Here is a 20,642-nt window from a genome sequence, read left to right as displayed (position 1 = left end):
GGGTACATTTTATGAATAATTTTATCACCAGTGGTATCCACCTTCCCACTACTATGGCACATCTGAAAGCTTGAAGTGACTTTGTCTTTTAAGCATTTGGTGAAACACTCACAGCGCATATAAAGGGTAGAGTTGAAGAAGTGTTCAGTGTCGTATGTGAAGAAACTCTACAATGAGTGTGAATGATTTTTGACAGGACAAAGCTGAGAGAAACTTCTGAGTCTCTTCCTGGCTGTCCAGGAGCCCTTCATCTACAGACAATCCTGATTAATAAAATCAGAAGGAAAACAGATTACCAGCTTCTCAGAAATCTGTAAAAATTAACTGCCTTCATCCAATGTTAAAGTGGAGCAATAAAATCCACAAGTGGCAGCTTGCCGTCATTCTGTGGTTCTGTGATCCTCATACTCTCCAGCTGAGCGTTCCTGTACTGTATTAGAATTGTCCCTAAGTGCATGACTTTTCATTTACAGTTCTGAATTTCATCTCATTCCAGTAACACCAGTCATCAGACTCATCCAGTCCTTTCTGTATAATAGCTTGCTCATTCTTTGACAGTGCCCCCCCAACTTTGTGATAGGAGCAAATTACGTTGGCATATTTCCGCTTTCTTTGCTGAAACAATTAATTAAATTTTAAATAAAATCTGTCCCAAAATTATAATGGTGACAGGCAACTTTGACCATAGCGTAGGTTACTGTGGTATTTGCCGTAGTTTGCAAAATATGTTAATACTACTCTAAGAACGTCAATCTAGAAAAAAATCTGAAGTTTATGCTCGAAAAGGAAATAGTATTTTTCGCATTTAAAGAGCAAAAGGGGTAGAAGAAGGAAAAGGGAGCTTTTTCTTCTTGTAAACAGTATACATTTAATCTTATAAATAGTATACATTTAATCAAGTACAGTGAATCTAAAGAAATTCCTGTTACCTCTTCCCCCCATGCCACTTAAAACACTTGCTATACTACTACATTATTCATGGCAATCTAGATGACTGAAAAACATGTTTGCTGGCTTTGCAGATGACGTGAAACTGGGAGAGCTACAGGTATACCGGAGGACAGTATTAGAATTTAAAATGTCCTGATAAATAACAAAATGGTCTCAAAAAATGATGCAATTCAAGAGATACAAGTCCAACATTTTATATTTAGGCAAGAATAAATAACTGAAAATGTATAGGATAAGGAACAAAACCCCACCAATAGCTCTGCAGGAAAAGATCTAGAGTACTTAACTGCATCACAAACCAAGCATGACTGAAAACTGTCAGTATTGGAGGGAAAAAAAAAAAGGCAAGTACTTGGATTTATAAACTTGTGATATGATCTTGTACTCTTCTAGCTGGGAGCAGTATGTTCAACTTGGGTACTACATTTCAAAAACTATGGGGGCCACCTGGAAAGAATTTGGACCACAGCAATAAAAAAAAAACCATCCAAGGAATTGTGGGATTTATCTGAGTTCTTTCTGTCTTCATTTTACATTGAAAAGATTGATGGAAGACGCAATGACAGGCTCTTTATATGTCTAGAAAGCTCCTCCAAGAAAGAGGAGGAATTTGTTTTCTTTTTGTCTGGCATACAGGCAAACAGTTTGTGGGATTAAACTAGAGCAAGAGGGATTTCTTAGGAAAACCTTTTAACAGTGAAAATAGAGAATGAACAGCATGGACACACCACAGTCATTCAAGGGCTTTAAAGAAGTCTAGGCCTTGTAAAAAGAAAGATCAGTGATTAGTGTGAGATTTGTAGCAAAACTGATCAGGATGAGAATCAAGAAACTTGTAACAGGCCCTCACTGTTTTAGGGTCTTCATAAGCGTGGGTTTCTTATTGTTTTGCTCTGCTCTATCTGTTATGTTTCTCCCCAGGCCTCAAGGGAGCAAGAGCTTACTGTTTATACACGAGAGAAGCAGAAAAGGGTGCTGATTTCAGTCACTGTTGGCTGAGAAAGTTCTTGAAGAACCAGTGCGATGCAGAATAGAAAAAAGAGTCGTGTCACAGGTAGGCAAGTCCCAAGGACTTCTTTACAGTGAAAGAGATGACAGTGCCTAAGGAAGCACTGTTGTGCAACAGGGGAGATCTGCCCTCAGTTTCTCTTTACTCACCTCTCTCTCCTTTCAGTATTTTTCTTTTCCTCTAGCCTGACAAAAAGAAATTAAAACAACCCAGTTTAGAAAGCTATTCCATTGTGCATTCTCCTACTTGCACTTTGCATCACTGCTATTCCTATACATGGATAAAATAAATGCCGGAAAAAACCCTGTTCTGCCTCAAAAGGTTATAGACGTTCTGGATGTGTCTGCACACCATGGCACTGCATGAAAGACTGTGTAACATGTGATTGCCCTGTCTGAAGGCGGAAGGTTTACAGCTGGTGTAGTGTCTCTGCTAAGATTTACGGTTTCGCTACTCCACTGCTGAAATCAGTAGACAGCAAATGAAAATCAGTTTTCCTGTGCTTGAGGTTTGTGCCTTTCATACTGTGCTGTGTTGTATGTTCAGTAGTCAGAGCTCTGACAAAGGTCTCTTCATACAGTATCTATGTGCTGAATTGTGAGATTTGAACAGTAGGTGTTTCTATACAACAAATCTCTCCAAATGGCTCTTAGAAGAGCTATACAAAAATAGAGCTTCCTACACATTGTCCAACATTTTAAATAGATGTATAACTAGCAAGTCACCTTTGAAAATGCAGTTTCTGAAAATCTTAAGCCAATATGAGATGGTGCTGTCAGAAGGGACAGTCCCACTCTCCACCCAAGCCTACCCTGGTCATTTCCGACTGTGCTGGCTTGAGGACATCTGCACCTCTGCATTTTAGCCAGATCAGCTCACTGGTCTGGCCAAAACTACAAACAAATGGCTGGATTTCAGACAGCTCAAAGAACTGATCCAACACACTACAGAAGAGAAATTAAGAGGCTTACCATGTCCTCTTGCTTTTAGAGTGCAAGGGACTAGCTGACTACCTACAGTGTCTTCCAAATTTTAGCGCTTCTCCTAAGTGCAAAGCTCGAGAGGGCTTAAGGTGCCAGAGTATGAGTACAGGAATCTTCAGTGCCTCAGTGCTGGAGCTGAACAGAGCTCTAACAATTGCACGGTCAACACATACTAGTACAGATCCTGTAGCTGGTATAGAACCCAGTACAGGTAGGATAAAAAGGCAAAAAGGTTTACTAAAGTGTGCAAACACTAACAAATCTAGGGATCAAACTGGGCTAGCATTCAGTGGCAGCAGCCTCATGACTGCTCTTCCAAGATCAGGAGGTGACCAGGATCACGCTCTGCCTTTCAACATGGACATCACGACACGAGGACAGCGTTTTACTCAAAACGTCAGGTGAGGATCATCTAATGTGGAAATAGGTATACAAAGACCTCTGTTGGGAAGGTTTGCAAATTCCTTCAAATAAATTTTCTCACTCTCTTTAGAACTTACTTCAGGGTACTGCCCATAGAGCTATGGCAAGATGTACTCTAAGGAAGTATGAAAAATACATTGGCAAAAATCAGTTGATCATTATCTTTACTTACTGTTAGCCAATAACTGGCAATAACTTGCATTTGCTTATAGTTACATACTCCATTTTCTTCTTTTATCAGAAATAGTCTCTGAACAATTGCTGATTTTCACTCAAATGTCAGTGAATGAACAAAAAAGCTATTTATTTTCTCTAGTAAGAGGCCCTTAAGTCCTTCTTTCTAGCATTAGACAATTTGTTTTTTTCACTTGATGAAAATACCATTCTTAACTTTTTTTGTATTCAGTGAAGTAAGCTTTCTGCCACACTCAGATGAGCTCCTCTGGTGCTCCATGACCAGAAGAAAAAACAAAGGGCAATCCATACCTGAGAAAGATTCAGGACAACAGTTCAAGTTTCTCTTTAAAAAAAAGAGGAATATCCTGACTGTCACCAAAGAAAACAGTGATGTGGGAGACGAAGTGATGAGAGAGGAGCATTGACCAAATCCTTAACGAGGCTGGTTAACTGATTAAGGTCTTTCAGCCATCCAGCTGAGGCAGGCTGTTCATCAAATCAATCTTTGCCCTGATACTCGTTGTGAGAAATGTATCCCCTCAAGTACGCTCTTGTATAAGTAAGCGTCAGGCTAGAGATACATCCATTTTTAGTGCATTTGTGTGGGGAGAGTGACTATACAATTCAAAGATGTAATGGTAACAGAAATGCCATATGTATGGGATGAGCTAGATATTTCCAGATGCCTGGATAGGAGAATGTGCTCACTACTCATGCTGTTAATAAAACACGCTGTGGTTTCTTTCCTGACAAACCAGAACCCTGGAGTTTAACATTCCCAGTAAGGGCATTATGTAAAGATGTTTAGAATGAAATCTCCATTGATCTTGACTATAGCACGGCTACAGAAAATTCAATCACATATCATTTATATCCTTTAGGATAGAAGACAGCAGGTAGGTAGGAGATTGTAATTTCTCCCTAACAACTCCCTAGCAATTTTGAATGAACAACGTAAACCATGATTCTGAACCTACCGACAAGCGTCTGTGGAAAATACTGTGTGTTTCCACTCTCACAGCCTCCTACTGTCTTCCCCGGCCAACACCACCTATGCGCAAAACCGTGCTTTGCCAGTTACCGCTCACCTGTCAGGCCAGGCCCTGACAGCGATGTGGGGCCAAACTCCCCCCAAGTCAAGGACGAAGGTCCAACGCCCCCCCCCCGCCTCAGCAAGCTGCTGCAGCCAGCGCCCGCTTCGGCCCCACAGCGCGCCCACCCGCCCCGCGGAACCCCGCCGAGCCGACAACCCGCCCAGACGGGCGCTGCGGAGAGCCGGGCGGGGCGGCCGGGCGGGGCGCGGGCTGCAGAGCCGAGCGCGCCCGCGGAACCGCCTCAGGTGCGGCAGCCGAGCCTGCGCTCCGGGCTTCGTCACCTCCCGCTGCCGCACCGGGCTACAACGGGGGAAGGCGGCCAGCCCGACGCCGCTCGAAGCGACGACACGGAGCGAAAAGCCGGCGGGGGAGGCGGGCGGGGAGCCGCCGCGTTGTGAGGGGACGCGGCTCCGCAATGCCGGCACGGAGCGGCGCCGAGGGGAGGTTGCCTAGCAACCGGCCTGGCGGCTGCGGCACCAGCGCTGCGGCCTGGCAGACAGCGCAGCCGGCTGCGCAGCCGCCGGTGGCACCGCGCTCCAGGCAGGCCGTTTTTTCCCCAGAAGGAAAGGTTCCCCTGCCCGCTTCAGCAGCACCGAATCAAACGGCAGGAGCCGGAGAGGCGGAAAAGAGCGGGCGTTTAGCGTCGGGCGGACAGCGGCAGGGTTACCGAGAGGCAGCCGCGGAAGGGGGCGGGCCTCGCTCCGCGGGGATGAGGCGAATCCGCCCCTCGGAGGAACCGGCGAGGGACGGCTGCGGCCACGGCCCGGCGAGCGGGGGGGGGTGGTGGGCATGGCCCCGACCCGGGTGGGAAGCAGCCGGGGCCATCACCTCTCCGTCCCTGCAGCTTGTTTACCGCCCGCGTCGGGTACGGGCAGTCAGCCATGCTGCTCGCTGCCTGCAGTCAGCCAGCTCCCCTTCGTCGTCTGGAGGGTTTGCGTTTTGTTTTTTTGGTGTTTTGTTTTTTTCCAATAGGACATGGTGACTGTAAAAACCATAAAAACGGAGATGGGGAGCGGGGTGCTGGGACAGCCTTTACATCATCTCTGCTATTAAAAGATGACGTCCTTATTTCAAGCTGTTGATACTTTTTTAAGAAAAAATAACCTCCTCCACCACATGACAAATAACCCGGAGTTTAGGTTGGGTGTAAGGGAGAGAGCATCAGGCACTGTGTATCCAGTTTGTAACTTTGTGAAATAAACAAAGAGGACCTGAATCTAAACAGAGTATTCTCTGAGCAGGTCTGCAATTGCCAAGATGGTTTGTTAGTAGCAAACACTACGGCCTTTTGAGGAACTTATTTCTAAAACCAAACAGCAACAGGCACGGGAAGCGTGAGGACCGTCCCACGTGGGAAACAAGCCTCTCCGCGGTTCAGAGCTGAGAGGTTTCCCCCGGGAGCTGCGCTGCACCGGCTGCCGAGGGATCCCGCGGGAAGGATTCGCCCCTGGATGTCCCGCAGCCTCCCGGGGCAGGGTGCCACAGCCTGCGTTTCCTCATCAGCACTGCTCACACCCCACCATGTAGCTGCACCTGGAAACCTACCAAGGCCCCCGAAGCGGATAGGAACGGCAAAAAGCACAACCAAAAAGCACACCTCCCTTCCCCACGCACAGTCTCCACCAGATTGCCTTTGCTACCAAAATGGAAAACTGGCTTTGTTTCAGGGAAGTGCCGCTTCAGATAAGCCAGAAGGAAAGTGGCTTCGGTGACTCTGGAAATTAAGTCATAGAAGAGGTCCCATATTTACTTTTAAATATTCTTTTAGTCTTATGATGGTTTATGGGTTAGCAGTTGTTACTATATCCTTAGGGATAGAGTGCAAATAGGTCCAGCTTCTAGTTACAGGTTGTCATGTTTCATGATAATTACAGATGGGGCTGGCAGTGGTGTTTATTACTGAGATGCTTGACCTGTCCTGTTTTCCCCTCTCCCTTCCTTGATTATGCCAAACTTGAAGTACCGGGGCTAAAATTTTCCATTTTTGCTTCGGGCTGATTTTTGGAGGCAAGCTTCCACTTAAATGATGCAACTATTTCCAAGAAAAAGCTACAGATATGTATTTCTCTTTAAAATTTTATAGCTGCCAATTTCCAAAGCTTGAAGTCCTGCAGAACTTTTTTGCAGAATAGCATTCTGAATTTTTTACTTTTCTGTTGGAGTGATATCGATAACACTTGCCCCATTGAAAAATTGTGAAAAAATGAGTTTGCATATATTTGGAAGAACACTGCAGAGGTTTAAAGGTGCAAATTCCAGAGATAATGCCTTTTCTGTTAATATTTCGGTGTCCAGCAGAGGGGATTTTCCTGCAGCTGAATTCCGTGTCTTTGTGGACTGTGCTGACCTAAGAGTGGGAATGCTTTTGTCATTGTGTTCTTAATGATCCTATATGTTGGTTATTAAAAAAATAATACAGAAGGAAAAAGGGAGGAGGTAGGAAGAAAGGGAGATGTATCTGGGATTGAAGACTGGCAGCAGAAAAAGCCTCCAGGGAAATGATATGTGGAAGAACTGTCTGCCTGGATAAAGCGATCGTCTCAAAATTAGCTGTAGTAGTCCTGGAGGCAGACTGGAGAGACACAAAAAGCTCCAAGACTTTTAGATTATTATGACCAAGAAAATCATCTAGGTTGATCAGTTTGACCTCACAGGAGACCAGACTGGGAAAAAGTGAAGGAAAAGGGAAGGGGGCAGGGGGAGCCAGTATAATGGGGCAAGCAGAGATAGGACAAAGCAAAAAAGCTTGGACTGAATGGGCAAGAGAGGGAATAAAAAGCTGAGAAAGCTGGGCTGGAATTAATTGGAAGGATGGACAATAAGATCTGAAAATGAGTTTATAGACCACTATAAAGATGACAAGTTCAGAGATCTGTGAAATATGTGTAAATACGCATTCAGTAACTCCCGATTGTTCATGTGGATATCAAGGTGGTCTCCCTATAATTGTGTACAAACACTCAAAAAACCCCACCTATTTCTGCAGGAAGGACAACTCAAATCACAGCATAGAACAGAAATGCAATCTGCCTCACTTTTGCTCCATTTGTCAGTAGAAACTATAAGGCAACATTCAGTGTCTTTTGTAGTACACAATATGGATGACCTCTTCAGAGCAGTGACATTTGTTTTGGAGGAGACTTTTTTGATTCATTGGTGCTGCACATAGATTGGGAGAAGCGACTAGTGGGAAGTGGAAAAAGGACAATAAATACATGGGCAAGATGTACTGTCCTTTGTGTAAGGTCTGTCTGCTTTCTTGGAGGACTGGATGTCACCCCTGCCTGTGTCACAGGTAGGATTCACCTTCCCTGGTGTCATCTGTATCTAAGGCCATCTGAACTCCTTTCATATTCACTGGAGAAAAATGGGTCCTTTAAAAGGCAATTCTTCTGACCTTTTTTAGATATCTGCCTTAAGATGAGCCAAGCTGTGCCCTAGAAGTGCCTGTTTCTCTCGACAGACTAGAAAGGGGGAGAGATGAGATGAATCCTACCGAGTACTCCCATGTTGCAGCAGGCAGTTCACTCAAATTGCTCTTCTCACAGGTGGCTACAAAGCATATGTCTGATTTCCAGAATGTGAAGACAGCCTTAATACAGTGTCCCATAGCTGACTGCTCGACTCCGCCTCTTAGGACTATACTTTTAATTTGATTTTTTAAAATGTGAAATATTTAGTGGAACCTTGTACTTCCACAATTTTTTATTAAATATCAGCCACTTATTTTGCATTATTAACGTTATTCCCACTTTACATTCTGAGAAACAGAACCATGTGTGGTTTTGGAAAGAGAATGACATATGAAAATGTATTGCAGTTTTCATGCTGATACACATTAACAGAGGCAGGGAGAGAACTGAATATTCCTCTTGTAGTACTTCACGTATATATTAATTACTGTAATTTTAATAGTTATGATTTATTACAGTTCTGCCAACTGTCCAAAACTTCACACTACAGGCGTCTCTACAGTTGCATAACTATGTCTTTTAAATGAAGATGTCACCAGTGTGAGGCACATAAGGCTGGCTGTATATTCAAAATTTGTCAACCAAAAAGTAAAAATTAAACCAAACAGCATGAAATTAGACCCCACGATGAATAATATGGTTGGTGACTTGTGCAGAACACAGCTGAGTGGTTAGATAGCGTTTCCCAGACCATCATACAGGAACCATTTAGAAAACGTAAGAGCTACAGCTTCACCCCCCACCGCCTCCCATGCAAAGGAAGACAGCAAGCATCACCACTACTCCCTGGTGACCTGACCAGCATGTTTGTTTCTCTGGGTAATGAAAAGCTTAGTCAGATATACAGCATTAGGAAGCATTAAACAACTCTCTATTAAATTTAGATTTATTTTTTTTATCTGAAAGGAAACCGACTAGTTAATTGGCCCACAATTAAATAGAAATGCCATTACAAAAACCCCTGAAACAGCTTGCCAGGCCCAGTTTCTGCTTGCCTTTTACAGTGTCCTGATAACCTAACTGTCATATCAAGACATTAATTGAGAATATTCTGAACACTATAAAAAAACGTTCATGGATCAAGTTATCCTGAGGGACAAAGTGCATATGGCAGACCTCTGCAGTTAAGTAAGAGCAGAAAGGTAGTAACACTGTTCCATCAAGAAACTTGAAAGGCCTGAGGGAGCAACACAGACTCGTAAGTGTGGGATCAGCGGAGATTATGAGTGTTTATTCTGACGTTCTGCACAGTATGGCTTATAACAGTCCCCTCATTTAACATGACCCTCAACTGGAATGCACCAAATTCATGAGAATGCCTTAGGAAGTTACCTAATGGCAAAGTATTACTGCAATAAAATGGGTGACTTATTTTATACTTAGATGTAGTGAAGTTAAGAAAACTTCTGTGCCACTTCTCCTTTCAAGTATGGGAATGTGCCAGAAATGGAAAACTGAACAGTTACACCATATATCTGCTCAAAACTAATCTATTTTAGCTCCTGAATTTTTTCATAAGAGGGGAAAAAAAAACTCATGAAACAAACCACAGAGAACCAACAGCTGTAAAGTTCAGTCACTGTCTTTAAAAAAGCAGACTCAGATTCAAGGTAACTTTAAAAAAAAAAAAAAAGGAGGGGACACTTGTTCATTATAGTGTCATTTTATAACTGTGGAGAAAAGAAGGATTGCTCAGGATGATCTACAAAAGTCTAGGCTAAAATACAACTCCAGCCCATTATAGCTGGGTGATGTGGAACTGAGATTTGTTCAGTGGAGTCTGACAATTTACTCCAGTTTGGAATAATTTCCTAACTGTATTTTTATTTTTTTTTAAGTAGATTCCATTTGCATTTGTTGGTACATGTGAATAAAGCAAGGGAGCAGATGTTGAAAACCTCCACAGGAGAGCTTTTCCTTTCCCACTATGTTTGAGCCAGCAAAATGGGTTCTGATTAGAGAGACTACAAGAGCTCCCCAAAGAGTTGTCACAAGCATTCTTTGCTCACAGTATCTCCTGCGACCTGGAGCTGCACCACTGCACGGAGATCTTCCCACTGGAGCCATGTGTGCCACTGCTCACCCGTACAGCAACATGCATACACATTTCAATATTTGCTTTACAATGGGTTCTTTTTTCTCATACGAACTGAATTTGTCTACCCACCTAAAATTTCTCTTTTTTCCCCCCAACATTTGATTGCTTTCCCCCCATCACTCACTCTTCTCTAGATTCCCAGGGGATATTTCCTTTCCTTGTCAGAGTCTCAGAGCTGTTCGCCTGTCTTTACAATATTTATACCAGCTCACTCAATTTCTGCATCATATCCATCATCTCTCTCACTAAGGACAGATTATTTTGAGAATGTGTGAATCCTTAAACTAATTTGGAAGCCAGGTCAATACTGAGAAAAGCAATATAATCCTTTCCTAGCAATGGAGAAGGCTTCTGGATTCCCAGCTGCTGCCACTCCACAGAGCAAGCTATCAGCATGAGTAATAGCACCCAAGTGTCCTATATAATATTAAAGGTCATAATCTTCATACCCTGAGGCTTACATTCAAATTCATTTTATTTTTTTTCCTGAAGGATACTGGTAGAGAACAGATTTCTCTCTGTGCGAAGACTAGCCTGCCTTCAGCTTGGCTTAGAGGGCCGAAGCTTTGCTTCAGACCAAAGATCATGTAATTCATAAAAACTACAGCTGGCAAAAGCACTAATGTCTTTTTACAGTCACAAATGTTGTAAAGGCTGTGAAGCATTTTACATGTTAACTCTGACTGAAAATATTGTAAAAAAACTAATTTGAAACAATAACTCTTGAAAATGTTCTGACTTTTGCATATGTTTAGCCAACAAAACTACAAAAGCAAACTGTCTGCAAGATGTAAAATGTTATTCTGTTGAAAAGTGCCTCTCATAAATGTGGCCCAGTAACACTGACAGTACTGCTTCCTAATCAAATTTATTTCCTTAATAACTTGAAAGATTTGCACCTTACCATTGCTACTGACAGTAAAATTGGGCACTTTCCATCTTGGCTATTAGTGTTTTCCAGAAGCCATATTAAAATAAAACATTAGCTCATTCTGCACCCCAGTATTTCAAAGCATATCCTCATTGCTTCACTGGGAGAATTCTTCAGCAGTATTACCGTGGCACCTAGGAGGCCGTCTACCGTCAGCACTTTTGTGGTACTTCCCTGCAAAACGGAAACCTGCCCCTGCACTGCAACCATCTAACCTGTGCGGATGCATTTGCCATCAGGATGTTTGTGCAGCCATCACTGAAGTCTCCGTCTGGAAACAATCGTGCAGTGTTTGCCCCATGTCTGCTTTCAGGTTAACGCAACTAATAGAAGGTTTGTTATTCTGCCTGGTGTCAGTACTTATCTTTTAGTTTCCATGGTTTCATTACTGACTCTCAGTAAAGAGAAAACATATGGAGCTCACACATTCTACAAATACACCTGTTACAGTCTTGTGATGTGACCTTGTGTGCCACAGTCCCAGTCAGAATAACCTTGCTAGAGATTTGCAGTGGGGAAGGCTGATCTAACAAATCTTGCCGTCAGGTCCAGGAGGTAGGATTTTCTGCTAGTTTGCATTTGGTACAAATATTTACTAATAAACAAAACACAATGAGTATACTTACAGATAGGCTGTCAAATTTCAAATATACCAGTCAGAGTTCTCGTTTCATAATAGTTGTGGTTGTATAGAAATTTGCCATACATTTCTCTATAAGCATATGGTCTCTTTAGATACTTGGGTGCTACTTCAACCTTCTTTTTGTTGGCACCCGCTAATGGAACTCGTTTTTAAAGAGCAAATTCAGACCACAGCGTCTAGGGAAAGGACACTTCTTTCTGACCTTGCTCTATCTGTATGCAGTTTATAATGCATTAAACTCTGGCCACTATTCTTCTCAAGATCACAGACTGTCATTCTGCATGCATCTGACTCCATTTCGTACACATATGTGGAATCTGGCTCCTAATATATCTGTGATTCTACCGAAACAAATGGGTGAGTCTAGAATGCGGTGTATTGCTTTAGAGAACTTGAGTCAGACTCCTAATTTCAGAGTGAGTCATTAACATTTATCATCAAACAGAACTACATGGGGGTCAAAGTCTGCTGAGGGTTTTGCAGTTACACTGAGGAGTGTGGTGAGGATGGTACAGAAAAAAAAATGTATAAATAACACCCATTCAAACAGGAAATCTGTTTCTGCCCCACTCTGAGAGCCTGCTGGTAATAATTTAACTAAAGTAACATTCACACTGCCGTCAGAGGAGTGACAACAGTAGATGTGGAAATACTGTGGCTTTAGTTAGCTCGGTACCAGTCACTGGAAAGCTATGGAATGATAGGCTAGCAGGCCAAATGAGTAGCCAAAATAATCAGGTGGGTTTGTACAGTTCCATAAAGCATGTACACTGCCTTCGAAACCAAAGGACTAAGCTGAGAGCTGGCTAAACCTACTGCAGTCATGCTTTTTACTGCAGGGTTGAATGGTACCTAATCTTTTTGGCTAGAGTGGGTCATTTGACATCTAAATGTGCTCAAAAGCTGTATGTTACAGCTCCGTTTAAGACCAGACAAGCAGCACCATATGGCATAAAAATCGGGCATCTCCAGTCGTATGACAGGTCCACATTAGACCATGAGAAGACTACTTGCTGTATGTTCAAAACCTGGACAGCCATCATCTTCAAACAGATGTCTGCTAATGTTACACATTGTCAGTTTGTCCAAGTAAGGTAACTACACACTGCATAGAGCAATAGTTACCTTATTGAACATAATCCTCTCTCTTGATGGAGGAAATCTGCATTTTTACTGCATAACAGGAAGTACCTGTGAGGATCTCCAAAAAGATGAGGGAGAACTGGCTAGCTTTAGCTGTTCATCTGGCCAAAATCAGATTCTGCCTGCATTTAAGGGATGCTGAGCTAAGAATCAAGAAGCAACTGTGATCACAATTACACAAAACCTAGGAAAACTTCATACAGAAACAATCACTGAACTTCCAATAGAGAGACCTAAAAAATAAGTTATTGCTGATTTTTTTAATATTTTTTGAACTTTTTTCTATATAATATGAACAGAGCTGACAGAGTTTTGTCTGCTTAATAGTTTCCATCATGAGAATCTCTTTCTAATGCCTTCAGCTTTGCCAAACATTAATTGCTGAGGCTGAATTTGTTCATGCTGTTGGCCTCCTCCCGATTTCTTTCTGTAATGACACTATAAATGGTGAGATACTTCTTTCAATAAGTTACAAAGAAAAGCTTAACTTGACAATATGGATCCATGTGTCCTCATGGCACTTATTTCTTTCAGCTTGAACACTTATAACAACAAAAACTTCACCATTAAATAGAAAAGGTACATTTGTAGTCCGCTTATTGGGAAAGGTTTGAAAGTATTATTTCACTAATATGCAAGTTTAAAAACGAAAACGCAAGAACAATGAATTTATGTTGATTTTTTTAACAGGAAGACGAAAAACTGTTTTTGTGATCATTTAATAAGTATGTTGGTAATACTGCAGCATTAAATTATACTGCCCACCATTTTTTGAGAAGTTTTGCTACAATGTCTTTAATTTGAGTTTTGTCAAGTAGGCTGCTCAGGCAATGTAAGAGTTTGCATTTTGTTGCTGCCATTTAAATTTATTGAAATCTGGCCACTCAGCACTTCTCTAATTTCTAAATATGCTCAGAAAAAGCTTCTTAGCAGCTTGCAGTAAATACTTACAGAGCTGCCACGTGTTGACTGTGTTTCTGCCTAGCATTAGCAGCCCCTTCAGTGCAATTGACAGTGACAGCTGCTGAGGCACCAAATGCCGAAACTAGGAGCAGAAGTGAAGCCCTTTTGCTGGTCCCAAACCAGTTAGAGGCAGAAAGAAGCAGCAGCCTAACTTAAATTGGAGGTAAGGGTGGGAAAAGGAGCAGAAATAAGAGAGGTAAAGTTGCAAGCTTGGAAACAATAGGGATTTGAACTGAATAACATGAATATAGTTATTCAGTGTTTCTTTAAATCGTCCTCTTTCAGTATTTTGGTCCCAAACCTTCTTTACTGCATATCTTCACAAATGTGCAGTGATTACAGGATTATTAATTTCCTCCTTAGCTTTTTTAATAATTCTTATCCTTGTAGTATTTAGTGATTCACAACATCATTTGCCTCCCATCATTAACACCTCTTTGAAATCAGGTACATTATTTGTCTTTCAAAGACAATAATGGAAGAACAGGAGATTCCAGCCACCATTGGCAGAAATGAGCATTTCTGAGACTGGTAGGTGTCAGCGAGAAGAGGCACAAGAAATGGATTCTTTCGAGTGGCTTCAGGAAGCCTCTAGAAAGGAGGCCTCCAGGATCCCCAGCGCCTGCTCGGCAAGCTTGGGCTGAGGAGGAAGAGGGAGGAACAGGGGGCCTCTGACAGGTGGGAGGCTGCCCCTGCTCTGGGGGAACACAGGACCATGGTCTGCCGCTGCAAAGGGTCCACGCTGTCCTCTGGAGAAGTTGGTGCGAGTGTGTGCGTGGCCTTAAAACAATGGAAGCAAGACGGTAAAAAGCTTGTTTGCGACTTTTGTGCTCCAGCCGTGAGCTGCATGCGTAAGAAGGGATTACGGTTGCACTCATTGGTGCCATTCAAGCAGAGAGGCTGTGTTAGATTTCAGCGTCCTCTGTGTCCCCTCAGTGAGAGAGTTTAGGGGCTACCTGGGGGTAGAGCAGGGCTGCAGGTAGTGACCCAGCAAAGCCATTCACCAAGGTCTGCGATGAAGAAACCCAGCAAGCGACGCCCTTAGTGTAACTGCTGCTGGGCTCTTGCTCTGGCTGCAGAGTGGGTCTGCTGGTCTCTGCTGCAGAGATTTGGTGCTTACATGTGTACAGAGTACACTTCAATTAGAGTAATTCAGGTGAACAAAAATAACATAAAGGCTTAAATATCCCCCAAAGTTAAATTTCACAAAAGGTAAGGAGGGGCAACTTTCTCTTAGGGTCAACTTTCACTTGAACTTGTCGACAAACATCTGACTTCATTGCTACAGAAAGGTAACTGGATCATGCTTTGATGTGATGTGGCCATTTCTGTGTTTGTATTTCCCGAAGACTAATGTTCACAATTAACACACTCAAAATTCATAAGAATTCAGCTTCAATATTTTGCTTTGAGGCTTGTAACAACTCCAATGATTTTCTTTTTATTTTTTAAATATAAAAGTAAATCTATAGCTTGTCTTTGAAACTATATGCTTGTTTGGCCTACTAACTGCATTTTATGGACACTGAAAAATTTCTGTGATTAAAAGAAGTTATTCTCTCCCTGAACACTGGTGTAGTCTGAAAATCAAGAGAACAGAGCCAGGTACTTATCCACTTGCCTAATATTAAGGATGTGAGTCACCCCATTGACATGCCCGTTTGATTTCGAATTGGGGCCTACAGACATAAGAGAGCATCATTTATTTAATGCATTTGCCACTGGAGGAGACTGCAGATCACTTGGACACAATTATTCATCTTTTCTCCAGATCTGTTCAAGAATGGATGATCCTTTACCATCTACTGAAGGTATCTTCAGACACTACAACGGCTGAGCCATACCCATACATACTTATACTAAACATTGATCAGAAGAATACAACTAAGCAGGCAACATGCATAGATAGCAAGAATCCGTGTGAGCCTTCTTAACAGTTTGCATGTATCTAAGGAATCATCTAAAGCCAAGGCAGTATCTAGCATTCAAATCCCAACAGGCAATTTTCTGTTGCTTCACTAATCACCACTAAAAAAAAAAAGTTTACCTTTACACAGGTGTGTGAACATTTTGCTTAAGTGCTTTCCTACTTACTACCTTATAATAGAAAGCAAAATGCATTTATATTAACCACACATTCTTTTTTCTCACATACTGGCTGCATAGCCCTTTCTCTGATCTGTGACTGTGTAAGTCAATGCATTTCTATGTTGTTTTCCCTGACTAGCTAAGTTATTGCTGTAATTAAGAGAAGGTAAGAAGAAAACCCAGAAGGTCTGAAAGAAGAGTCAGGGGGTGCTGCATAAGCTTCCCACCTCCTGAGTCATTCTGCTGTCTCTCCCAGTGGGTATCATGCATCCAAAAAAAAAATAATGAAAGGAATATTTTTTTTCTGTCTCATGGAATAGGGAATGAAGTTTTTACAATAAAAATTCATTCTTATGTATATAAAATGATTCACAAAACACACATGTGTTGCATACGATATTTGCAGCAGTGCAAAACCATGTTTAGTGAGACACAGGTCCTCCATTCTGTCTTCCATCAAAGAGAGGCAGTTTTGGGAGATGAGGGAGGGGATAATCCTGTAAATCTCCTATACCTCACAAAAACAAAATGATGTATTTAGGAAGCAAAGAAAGCCTCTGACTGAAGATGGTATACAGAAGCAACAGCACATTTCCGCATTAAAACTGAGCAATCCCAGGGATCTGTCTGTATGCTTTAAAATACACTCCAATTTGTATTCTGGATACAGCACCAGTATAACCTCCAGCAGAAAAAGAAAACACTTGTGGATGACCGCCTCAAAACAACAGCCACAAATTACCACAATTAGAATGAAAAATGCAAACTCAAAAGTAATTCTAGTTATAAACATACAATCTCAAAAAAACAATAGGACCAGAGATCTCCAAAGAACAACCACAGTTTTTATTATTGTGCTAAGACCTAATTCAATGCTATGAAAAATCCGTGCAGTGGCAAAGATGGCCATTATTTCCCCTCCTCTTGCTCTATCAATATTAACTGAAAACTAGGTGTGGCACCACAAGAGAAGAATCTTGGTACCAAACAACTGGAATTTGTTGCTTAAGCATTTTAATTAAACATCGTGTTGTCTTACCTGATTGAAAAAGAATTGCAAATCATGGCATAAGAGATATCCGTACACTTGTAGGTTATGAGGCTCCTTCTACTGCAGGTTCAGGTTCACAGGCAAAGACGCTTGTAAACTCTTAATTTCACTGAAATGGAAAGGGAAAGAAATAAAGAACGAACCTCCCCATCCAAGCAACAAAGGAACCTCCGCAGTATTCCGCGGCCTCTTCGCCTCCTTCCTCTTTGGAGATTCACTCTTTGAAGCCCAGCATCGATCAGAAAATTGGTGGTGGGGGAAAAAAGAGGAGGGGGGGGGGGAGGGGGGAGGAGGGGGGAGGGGGGGGCGGCCGCTCGCTCCGCGCCAGCTCCACCTAGCGGCCAGGAGGCGGCTGCGCCGGGCCCCCCGCTCCCGCCCCCGGCACCGCGGTTTGGGGTTAAAACCGCACCTTGGCCCTTGGCTGTACGGCTTTAAAGCACAGCGAGCGGCAGGACTAACGAATGCCTCCAGAGCTTTAAAAATTGGTCTGGGAGCTGAACTGCGCGACTTGTTTTGTTAATAATGAAGTAAGTATTTGGATACATCTCTATGAAAATAATTGTAGAAAATGCAAGGTTCACAGAATCACAGAATGTTAGGGGTTGGAAGGGACCTCTGTGGGTCATCTAGTCCAAGCCTCCTGCCGTAGCAGGGACACCTACAGCAGGCTGCACAGGACCGCGTCCAGGCGGGTCTTGAATATCTCCAGAGAAGGAGACTCCACAACCTCCCTGGGCAGCCTGTTCCAGTGCTCCGTCACCCTCAGAGGGAAGAAGTTCTTCCTCATGTTCAGAGGGAACTTCCTGTGCTTCAGTTTGTGCCCGTTGCCCCTTGTCCTGTTGCTGGGCATCACTGAAAAGAGTTTGGCCCCATCGACCTGACACCCGCCCTTGAGATATTTATAAGCATATATTAGGTCCCCTCTCAGCTTTCTCTTCTTCAGGCTGAACAAGCCCAGCTCCCTCAGCCTCTCCTCGTAGGAGAGATGATCCAGTCCCCTCATCATCCTCGTAGCCCTCTGCTGGACTCTTTCCAGCAGCTCCTCATCTTTCTTGAAGTGGGGAGCCTAGAACTGGACACAGTACTCCAGATGGGGCCTCACTAGGGCAGTGTAGAGGGGAAGGAGAACCTCCCTCGACCTGCTGGCCACACTCCTCTTGATGCACCCCGGGATCCCGTTAGCTTTCTTGGCAGCTCATGCTGCCTCATGGTCAACCTGTCGTCCACCAGGACACCCAGGTCCCTCTCCGCAGAGCTGCTCTCCAGCAGGTCCACCCCAAGCCTGTACTGATGCATGGGGTTGTTCCTCCCCAGGTGCAGGACCCTGCACTTGCCCTTGTTGAACCTCATCAGGATCGTCTCTGCCCAACTTTCCAGCCTGTCTAGGTCACGCTGAATGGCAGCACAGCCTTCTGGTGTATCTACCACTCCTCCCAGTTTGGTGTCATCAGCAAACTTGTTCTGCCACGTATTGTTATTTTACTATGTACTAATGCACGTCATCTTTTAAAAAAAAAAAAGAAGTCGTTCTTTATTTGGAACCCACCACTACAAAACAGTGGAAAATAGGAGTGGGCTGCTTTTTCCCCCTTCCATCATTGATTCTGCAAAATGTAAATTACATTTGTATCTTCATTGAATGCCAGAGGAACAAGGATGGTTTTGTAAGACAAAATAATCGGATGCTTGGATTTAGCCAGGTCTATTACATTATTGCTTAATGGAGAGTTTTCATCGTGATCTGTTTTACTTTGTTTCATGCAAGGCTCTCTTCTGAATCGGACAGCATCTTGAAACTGCTCTTTGGTACTCCGAGCTTTGCTTTTCTGTATCCTCCCTAAAGCACACAATGAAAACGAGATATAACATCTCACATATACCACAATAAAATAAATCAAAGACATTAAAAAAAAATTCTGAAATTCACAGGAATTTTCTAACTTCATATTTTGTTATACTTTTTAATTATACTTTTAGTTATAAAAGACTAAGTCAACTGCCTCACCTCAGTTGTCTCTAGCCACCATCCCCATGATAGCAATGTTGGGTTTACTGTTACTAAAGGATGCCTTATACTGGAATGCTGTATAGCTGAGTATGTCTACTTTTATCTCTCTATTTCCTTAAAAGTATTCTATCGCTTACACCTGCTCTGCCACGTCAAACAGCAAGCAGCCATCTGCACACAGGGCTGGCTCAACAGTTCTCGGCCGCGGAGGAAAATTTCATCGCACCAAAACATGGGGCTTTGGGGAGGAAAAAGCACAAGAGTTAGTTAGGAATGGATCTAGATGAAAATCATGGAATTTTTAATAATGTAATTTTTAATTAAGATCTGTGATCTAGCTCATCACAAAGATCACTAATGTCAACACATGGAAGTTGCTGGAGAGACTGTACCTTTCAGTAGGAATTCATACTTGTATCAGTTTAAGCGATTCATCATGGTTATCACAAACCCTCGGAGTGTCAGTTCTTCATGAAAAAGACCAATTTCTATGCTTCTTCAGTCCCCACAGTGGTATCCTGGACCATGACAGAGCTCCAAAGTACTAAAATAGTTCAAGTAATGACAATAATAGGTCAAAATACCTCTTGTGCGAGCACGGACTGGGAGTTTTAGAAATCCTGTTGTCACAAAAAAATACACTCTCTTTTGACCTTGTTTTAAGGATTTTTTGCTCTAAAATACTGTTTTATATAAAAAATATTATTTCTGCCTTGGAAAGGGATGTCCCTGGACAGCGCGGCCCGTTGTGAGCTGTTGGGCAGCGGCGCTGTCCGTGGTGCTGACGCGCGGCCCGGCCTGCCCGGAGACCCTGCCCGTGCCAGGCCGTGGAACAGGAAACACTGCGGAGCACACTTGGACAGTTTGGTATAAATACACCAGGAATAAATGTAGGCCTACTATAGGCCTGAATTCGTGAAGCTGATATTCCACAGCCTACTTTAATCAAGTCATTTATTGAATGTACTTTTCACAAAACAGTAATTGCATTGGAATATGTAACATCAAAATTCTGAGTATTAATTTGACCTGCTACATAAGCTAAACAAGAATTTCTATGCTATCTAAAACAACAAGATCATTTGAATTAAAATCTGAAATATAAAACCAATGACATAAAAGTAGTACAAGAGATTTGGAAATTGTATGAATCTTTATTACCTTTACTAGTACTAACATATAGTTTTTAGCTGTAGAGTAACCATTTAGTTAAAGGACTACTGGGAAGAAAGATGTGTTTCAGCTCCATTGTAAACACTTTGTTCTCTCTCCCAAACTCAGAGAAGTATTTATTCTTTTTTTTTTTTTTTTTTTTCATTGTGTAATCTTCATCCTTCTACAGTCTATCACTCTCTCACTTCTTTAATCTGTAGGTATATCACAATAAAATCTTAACGGTAAAGCTCATTGGCAAAGCTAGCTTTGCTTTTCTGTATCCTCTGTGAAAAGTACAATGAAAATGAGATACCATATCTCACATATACCACAATAAAATAAGTCAAAGACAATAAAAAAATTAAATTCTGAAATTCATAGGAATTTGCTAAGTTTACATTTCATTACCAAAAAATGCATTTGTCAGTGGCACAAACTTGTCTAGTTACCAG

The 20,642-nt window shown here is 42.4% G+C and overlaps 1 protein-coding gene across 5 annotated transcripts in view; it reads right to left on the bottom strand.

Moving 5' to 3' along the window:
- LOC104329051 (sodium channel protein type 2 subunit alpha) overlaps positions 1–17,288 on the bottom strand; it is a 78,767-nt gene extending 61,479 nt beyond the window's left edge. For 4 of the 5 annotated variants that reach the window (XM_075430562.1, XM_075430565.1, XM_075430560.1 and 1 more), the window contains exon 1: positions 17,016–17,288. The gene's annotated coding sequence lies outside the window, so the exon portion shown is untranslated. The remainder of the gene's footprint in view (positions 1–17,015) is intronic. The other variant, XM_075430561.1, reaches the window with a different exon arrangement.
- Between the last annotated feature and the right edge of the window lie 3,354 nt (positions 17,289–20,642).

The sequence above is a fragment of the Opisthocomus hoazin genome, chromosome 9 (assembly GCF_030867145.1).
Source record: "Opisthocomus hoazin isolate bOpiHoa1 chromosome 9, bOpiHoa1.hap1, whole genome shotgun sequence".
NCBI lineage: Eukaryota > Metazoa > Chordata > Aves > Opisthocomiformes > Opisthocomidae > Opisthocomus > Opisthocomus hoazin.
Note: the sequence above shows the minus strand (reverse complement) of the source record. Positions and strands in the feature narration are given on the sequence as shown.